The sequence below is a fragment of the Mastomys coucha genome, unplaced genomic scaffold (genome assembly GCF_008632895.1).
Source record: "Mastomys coucha isolate ucsf_1 unplaced genomic scaffold, UCSF_Mcou_1 pScaffold14, whole genome shotgun sequence".
NCBI lineage: Eukaryota > Metazoa > Chordata > Mammalia > Rodentia > Muridae > Mastomys > Mastomys coucha.
In genome coordinates, this window is record NW_022196896.1 from 100,489,024 (window position 1) to 100,497,160 (window position 8,137).

The following is an 8,137-nucleotide window of genomic DNA, read 5'->3' on the forward strand; positions in this document are numbered from 1 at the left end:
AAAAAAATGGAAAGAAATAAGATTTCCAATATTGCCAGGAGGTTGGGAGTAGCACACATCTTTAATCTCAGCACCCAAGACAGAGAAACAGGTGGATCTCTTGAGTTTGAGGCCTGGTCTACATAGTGAGTTTCGGGACAGCCAGAGCCTACATAGTGAGACTATGTCTCTGGGAGGAAAAGACAACCAAAACATTGGGCAAAGACGCTTGCCACTAAGCCTGATAACTTCAGTCCTTACCACCCACATAGTAGAAGGAGAGAGCCGACTCTGGCAAGTAATCATCTGACTTCAACTGGAGCACTGTGGTCTGTGCCTGCCCGCAAAGACAGACAGACAAATAGTGTAATGAAATAAATATATAACCTCTAGTTCATACCTCACAGCTGAAAAGCATGAACTTCATGTCAATATGGAAAATAGAAAACTTAATATGAAGAATAAAAACAAAAGTCAGCTAAAATGGGAGGGGTAACCCTACAAATTAAAAACAACTTTGAAAATATCAGTGAACTTAAACCCTAACAGACTCATCAGAACTTTTAAATGCATTACTTTAGGTCTGGAGTGAGGGTTTGCCCTGGAGGCTTGGGAGATAACTCAGTAGTAGGTCAAGCACTTGCTCTGTGTCTTGGATTTGTTTGCAGTATAGTGTGATAAAAGCATGGCCGAAAAACAGTTTGGGAGAAGATTTCTTTCCCTTATGGATTTCAGTCCATCAAGCATCAAGGGAAGGAATATGAAGACGGGAAATGAAGCAGAGGCTGTAGAGGAACACTCACTGGGTTGCCTAGCCTGGTGTTTATTTGTTTTTAAAATCACCCAGGACCATCTACTCAGCTAACACACTATATAAATCTAATTTCCTCAACCTAGGTGCACATAAAAGCCATTGGCAGTGTTCTTGTATAATCCCAACATGGAGGGGTCAGAGACAGGTGGATTCCAGAGGCCTTTCTGGTCATCTAACTTAGCCAAAATATTGAGCTCCAGGTTCAGTGACAAGCTTTCTCATAAAGTGGGAACCAGTGAGATGGCCTGAGTTAGGTTCCCAGAATCCATGTACAGATAGAAGAGAACTCCACTCATTGGTCCTCTGGGCCTCACACATGGACCATGGCATAGCACCCATATAATCAGACAGTTTTTTGTTTTTTTTTTTTTTTTAAGAAAGGAGAATCACCCAGTGTCAGTTTACAGGTACACAAGGGCAGGTGCAGGTGTACACTCAATCAGCCTCCACATACACAGTGACGTTCCTATCCTAGAACCGCCAATGGGGTAATGTTATGAACAGAAAGGAATAGATCTCACTTCATTTTTGAAACAGCAGCACCTAGTTACTAAAACCTGTCAGGAACATCCTAAAAAACTAGGGACCAACTTCTGCCATGAATGTAGACATACAATTCAAAGGATCACATTTAGCTCAATCTAGTCCTCAATTTGTGATTCAACTTTCCCAGCTTCCCAAATGTCCATGTCCTACTCTGTACCCAGCAATGAGGACCAGTCTCTTAAAATGAGAACAGGAAACTGGGTACGGTGTCTCATACCTGTAATGGCAATTGGGAGCTGAGACAAGGAATGCTGTGAGTTCAAGGCCAGCCATGTCTTCATAAGTTCTAGATTATTGGCTACAGAGTGAGACTCTGTTTCAAAAAACTGAACAGTAAGACTGGAGAGATGGCTCTGTGGTTAAGAATATTGACTGAGCTTCAAGAAGACTTGGATATGATTCCTAGCACCCAAACAGCTGCTCTCAAGTGTATGTGTCTCCATTTCCAGGGTGGTCTGACTCCCATTTCTGGCCTATGCAGGCATAGGCATGCAAGTGGTACACAGATAACATGCAAGCAAGTCATTCATACATCAATAAAATTTTTAACTGAAAAATAAGCTGGCTGGGCAGTGGTAGCGAACGCCTTTAATCCCAGCTCTTGGGAGGCAGAGGCAGGTGGATTTCTGAGTTCGAGACCAGCCTGGTCTACAGAGTGAGTTCCAGGACAGCCAGGACAACACAGAAAAACCTTGTCTCGAAAAACCAAAAAAAAAAAAAAGAGAGAGAAAAAGAAAAAGAAGGAAGCAAGGGGTGGATCTGACTGATAGAGCACATACTTCAGGTCTTAGCACCACAGGAAAGAAATTTGCAAACAAAATAATCAAATCTAGCAGTGAATAAAAATATAGCCAGGCTTGGTGGTATATACCTTTAGTACTAGCACTTGAGAAGCAGAGGCAGGTGTATCTTTGTGTTAAAGGCCAGCCTGTCCAAGACAGCCAGTTCTGTTATACAGAGGAACCTTATCTAAGAAAAACCAAAAAATAAAATAATTTTTAAAATGTATCAGATTAACTAGTTCATTACAAAAATACTAGGTTGATTCAATATGTGAAAGCCTGTAGGGCTGGAGAGATGGCTCAGCGGTTAAGAGCACCACCAACTGCTCTTCCAGAGGTCTGAGTTCAATTCCCAGTAACCACATGGTGGCTCACAACCATCTGTAATGGGGTCTGGTGCCCTCTTCTGGTGTGTCTGAAGAGCACAATGATAGTGTACTCATGCATAAATATACCTTTAAAAAAAAGAAAGAAAGCCAGTCAATGTGGTTCACAGCAGAAGCAAAGCAACCATCTAGGTGAAGAACACAACATGTCCATGATTGTTTTAAGTTATATGGTAGCACATGCCTTTAATCTTAGCAGTCACGAGGCAGAGGTAGGCAGATCTCTTAAGTTCAAAGCCAGCCTGGGATACATAATGAGACCCTATCTCAAAAATAATAATATAATAATGCTGGAGTTACATGCAGCTATAAACTCGGCATTCAGGAAATGGTAGCAGGAGGTTCAGAAGTTCCGAGTCATTCTCAGTGCCAACAAAGGCCAATCTTCATAAAAAGCATCAACAAAAATCCTAACAAATCTCATAAGAAAATGTTGAAGTCATTCTCCATAAGCCAAGCGCACGCCTGTGATTCCCAACACTAAGGAGATAGTCAGGAGCTCCAATAGCCATCTGTTAAATGAGTCCCTGTCTCGAAAGAAAAAAAGGTATTCTTCCTGAGATGAGGAAAGAAACTAGGATGTCCAGTCTCATGCCTCCATTATCAGTCCCCAGCCAGTGTAGTTTAAAAGGGGGGTGGGTGGAGGTGAGGGCAGCTTCCTAAGACACACAGACGTGAGCATGATAGACAGACAAGACAGAACATTCACATGCATAACAAAACTTTTTAGAAAAGGAGTTCTGGCTACAAAAGTTACACATAAGCAAGAAACTGGATATGGTGGTACATGCCTATAATCCTAGCTTACAAGGAATAAAGGCAGGAGAATCAGAAGTTCCCAGTCATTCTAGACCACATAGGTATTCTTGAGGCTACCTTCAAATATAAGCAACCATATCTCAAAGTAAATGAATGAAGTTACAGAGATGGCTCAACAGTTAAGAAGGAGTGTTTCTTGCAGTATGGAGAGATGGCTCAGTAGTTAAGAGCTTTGGGAATCTGGTTTGATTCCCAGCACCCATGTGGTGTCCTAGAACCATCTGTAACTCCAGTTTCCAGAGAACTGACATCCTGAAGTACCAAGCACACACATACACAGACATACACGCAGGCAAAACATTCATACACATAAAGTAAATGTTATATGTGTGTGCATGTTTTCTGAAATGGTTTCTTGGTGTAGCCCTAGTTGTCCTGGAACTAGCTATATAGACCAAGCTGGCCTTGAACTCACAGAGATCCACCTGCCCTTGCCTCCCAAATACTGAAATTAAAGACATGCACCACCACCAGAGAACCTAGATTCTACTCCCACACCCACACATCAGCAAACAACCATCCTTAACTCAAGTTCCAAGGGATCAAATGCTCTACATAATTAAAATGCTATACATAATTTAAAATGATAAATTTAAGTTTTTTGAGTTTTTTTTGTTTTGTGGGGTTTTTTTGTTGTTTTTTTGTTTGTTTTTGTTTTTGTTGTTGTTGTTTTTTGTTTTTCGAGACAGGGTTTCTCTGAGTAGCCCTGGCTGTCCTGGAACTCACTCTGTAGACCAGGCTGGCCTCAAACTCAGAAATCCGCCTGCCTCTGCCTCCCAAGTGCTGGGATTAAAGGCATGTGCCACCAGCGCCTGGCTTAAATTTAAGTTTTTTAAATAAATAAAAAGAAAGAAAACAAATTATACCTACAAGGACATCAAATGACATAGGAGTCTTTACACTGAAAAGTGAACATTTCTTTGAAAGGTGAGTTGAAGCCTGGAGAAATGACTTGGCAGTTAGGAGCACCGGCTGCCCTTCCACAGGACCTGGGATCAATTCCCAGCACCCATATGGCAGCTTACACTGTAACTCCAGTTCCAGGGATCCAACACCCTCACATAGACAGACATGTGGGCAAAACACCAATGCACGTAAAATAAAAATAAATTATTTTAAAGTTTTTAAAAAGGGGAACATGAATGGGAGAAAATGCACATCAGCCCGTGGGTGGGTGTGGAGAAGAAAATGGCATTAGGATGCTAATTACTTCAAGTTGACCTGCTGGCTGCTTCAACTCAGTCCTAAGTAAAGTTACACCAGGTTTCTTATTGTGAAAATTGACAAGTTGATTCTAAAAATTTACAAAAACAGCCAAAAATGTAGTTAGCCTTTTTAGTTCCAGATTTCTTTAACTTTTAACCTCTTTGTAGACAGGAATCTCATAAAAATACCATGTATGTATGTTTGTGTCTTTTTCTGACATTTTGAATCAGTTTGGAATATTGTGTCACATACAATTTCTTTTCCCACCTGTCACCTGGCTCGCTGGGATTTGTTTTTCTACTCTTACCAGCTTCCTGCCTGCCACTTAATAAAATGACAGAACTGAGGCATAGTTTTGTTGGAATGGAGGAGTGGTTATACATTCTCTGGTCTTCTGGAATTATGTAGCTTTCAGTTCTATAGGTAATCCCACAGTGATTTCTCAAATGGACTCTCAGTCTTTCCCAGTAATATGTGTGTGTGTGTGTGTGTGTGTGTGTGGTGTGTTCATATACTTGAGTGTGAGCACAGGCGTGGAGGTCAGAGAACAATCTCTAGCATCGGTTCTCACCATCCACCTTGTTTTAAGTCAGGTTTTGTTGGTTCTGTGCACACCAGGCGAGCTGGCCCGTGAACTTCTGGGGATTCTCCTCTCTCCACCTCCCATCTCAATACCCTACCATGTTATACAGGAGCTTTGGGGATTCAAACTCGGGTCAGCAGGCTTTTGTGGCAAATGCTTACACTTGGGCCATCTCCGAGATCCCCACCCTCTTTTTCTTAACAGGATCTGTCATTGATCAGAACTCACTGATTTGAATAGACTCACAGGCCAGAAAGCCCTGTCCCCACCCCCGCAACTCTCTTAGTACCTGACTTTTTTTGTGGATTCTGTAGATCCAAACTCAGGTCCTCATGTTTGCCTAGCAAGCACCTCACTGACTGAGCCATCTCCCCAGCCCTGCAATCTGATATCTTGAGTTATCTTTTAAGTACAAAAAGATGCTTTATTTTAGAAATCTGAGTTCAGTTGAGTGGACTGGGGAAGGGGACTCAAATTCCCCAACCTGAATGTCCTGAGCAACGGAAGAGTTTGTGCCAAGGGCATCTGGGAAGACATGGCTGGAAGGACCCAGCACCATGTTTGGGTCTCCCTATGGCACTTGCTACTTCATTTCAATTTAAGGCTTCTAGGCCTTGCCTGGGCATGGTTCCCAAAGAGTCCCTCTGCTGCTGCTGCCCCGATCAAGTTTCTGGATCTGTTAATAATAGAAAACATTGGGGGAAGGGCCAAGATCTTTGCAGACAGGAATCACCAAAGCAGATGAACAGTTCCTGTGCCAAAGCCTCTTGGATCTCTTCAGATTCCCACGTTCTCTCCAGGAGCTTCCATCCAACAATTCTATTTATTTGTTTTACGTTTATCCAGTGTGTGTGTGTGTGTGTGTGTGTGTGTGTGTGTGTGTGTGTGTGTACACGAGAGCGCACGCGCTTGGGCATGTGGAAAGTAGAAGTCAACTTTAGAAGTTAGTTCTCTCCTCCCATGATCTTGGGTATCAAATTCAAGTGGTCAGAACTGGCAGCAACTTGCCTTTCCCCACTGAGCCATCTCTCCAAGCCCCTTCCCAAGTATTCTTGGGAGCCAGACTAACCTTGTGAAACCTCTCACAGACTCTACTCCCAAATCAGAACACAAGCTAAGGAGTCGTGGTGCATTGGTAAGAATGCAGAGACAAGTATTTGAGACTTGCTCTCTCCCAGAAAAGCCTAAAGGGTAAAAGAGCCTTCTTTCCTACATCACCCAGGAGCTTGGGCAACACTGAGCCAATGAGAAAGAGGAAAGGGGTGACTAGTCCTGAGTGAGACGAGGAATTAGGTGGAGAAGGGAGATTATGATGTCAGGAAAGTGGAGTCAAATCTGAAATTGATGGCTTGTAATTTGATGTCTCTATTCTTCCTGCTCCCAGGAATGGCTTCCCTTTTAATGCCTTCCTTTCCTTTGGACTATAATTTCTGCTACCAAAGCCTGCTCTAAGAAGGAAAGTGGCGCATGCTTATAATCCCATCCAGAAGGTTCTGGAATTCAAAGTCATCCCTAGCTACATATTAGGTTCAAGAGCAACCTTGATTATACTATCATTGGTCCTATCTTAAAAAAACAAACAAACAAACAACAAACCTGCTGTCAGACAAACAAACAAATGGATAGTGAGCCCACTCCCTGGGCTAATTAAGTAAAGCTACTAAGGCTTCAGGGGTTGCAAGCATGGTGGTTCACATGTCCATAGTCATGGAGGCAGAGATGGAGGGCTGAGGGATCTACTTGAGCCACAAGTTCAAGACCAGCCTGAGCAACATAAGGATATGCCCATCTCACAAAAAACAAAAAAATAAAAAAATAAATTGCAGAGGTTTAAATCCCTTTCCTTGTAAAAAATACAATAGAAGCACTATAGACCTACAGAAAATGTATGACAGAAAATTATTTTTTAATGAAGGACACCCCCCCCCCGCCCACCCCTGATAATACTCAAGCCTAAAAATAGATCAAGCCCAGCTATGCATTCATTCTACCACAACGCCTTCCAAAAGTCATCTCCATCCTGGTTTTTGTAGTCATCACTTAGAGGATTTTATTTTAATGGAATTTAAGACTTAGCTATCAATAACCACTAATGGCAGACTATTAGGCAGTTGAGAGATATTTGAGGGAACTCTAAGAGGCAACCAGAAGTCAGCACATTCAAAGTCATGTCCATCTCACAAGGCTAAGTCACACCACTGAAAAGGAACCTCACCGGAGTTCCATATATGTGCCCTGCACCCATAACTGCCTTAACTGCCGTCCACTGGGTTAGAAAAGCCACACTTCACAGTCTTCCCAGGGCAAAGCAAAAGCTGAGCCCAGCTGTGAGCCCAGCTGTGACGCTCAGGAGCAGACGAGGGCGGGTAGTCTTTACTGCCAGCACACAGTCCAGAGGACTGTAGAAACTTCTCATGCCTTAGTTCTTATTTGTGAAGTATGGGGTCATTATAACACCCTTTTCTTCTAATCTGGATGCCTTCCCTCCATCTTGGTTTCATTACCCTTGGCAGGAGCTCGTTCCTTTATAAGTGCCCTCTCTCTCACTTTGCTCTGGTGTTGGTGTTGTTAGAAAGTTGGAATTTATCTTATTTTTTATTATTATTATTTTTTATTTTTATCTTTTTTTTTTTTTTTTTTTTCTCGAGACAGGGTTTCTCTGTGTAGCCCTGGCTGTCCTGGAACTCACTCTGTAGACCAGGCTGGCCTCAAACTCAGAAATCCACCTGCCTCTGCCCCCCAAGTGCTGGGATTAAAGGCGTGTACCACCACTGCCTGGCTGGAATTTATTAAAAGATGTTTTTTAACATCGATTTTTTTTTTTTAAGGACAAAACAGAAAGGTAGTTGAGAAGAAAGAGACATGGGAGCATGGGTGTGGCCTTCCCTAAGAAAGTCCTCTGATCTGAATATTGTGAACTTGCTTCTCTCTACCTATATTTTTATTATGTGTAGCCAGAATGATGAGGGAGCGGGGGCTGTGAGTTCAAGGCCAGCTGGGCTGCATAGCACGACTCCAACCT

General features: G+C 42.6%; 2 protein-coding genes across 9 annotated transcripts in view; one reads left to right on the forward strand and one right to left on the reverse strand.

Annotated features, from left to right (window-relative positions):
- Positions 1 to 8,137, reverse strand: part of Usp37 (ubiquitin specific peptidase 37) — a 106,384-nt gene that overhangs the window by 95,963 nt on the left and 2,284 nt on the right. The window lies entirely within an intron of this gene.
- Positions 7,336 to 8,137, forward strand: part of Plcd4 (phospholipase C delta 4) — a 26,245-nt gene continuing 25,443 nt past the window's right edge. Inside the window, exon 1 of the transcript XR_004117929.1 lies at positions 7,336 to 7,552. The gene's annotated coding sequence lies outside the window, so the exon portion shown is untranslated. The remainder of the gene's footprint in view (positions 7,553 to 8,137) is intronic.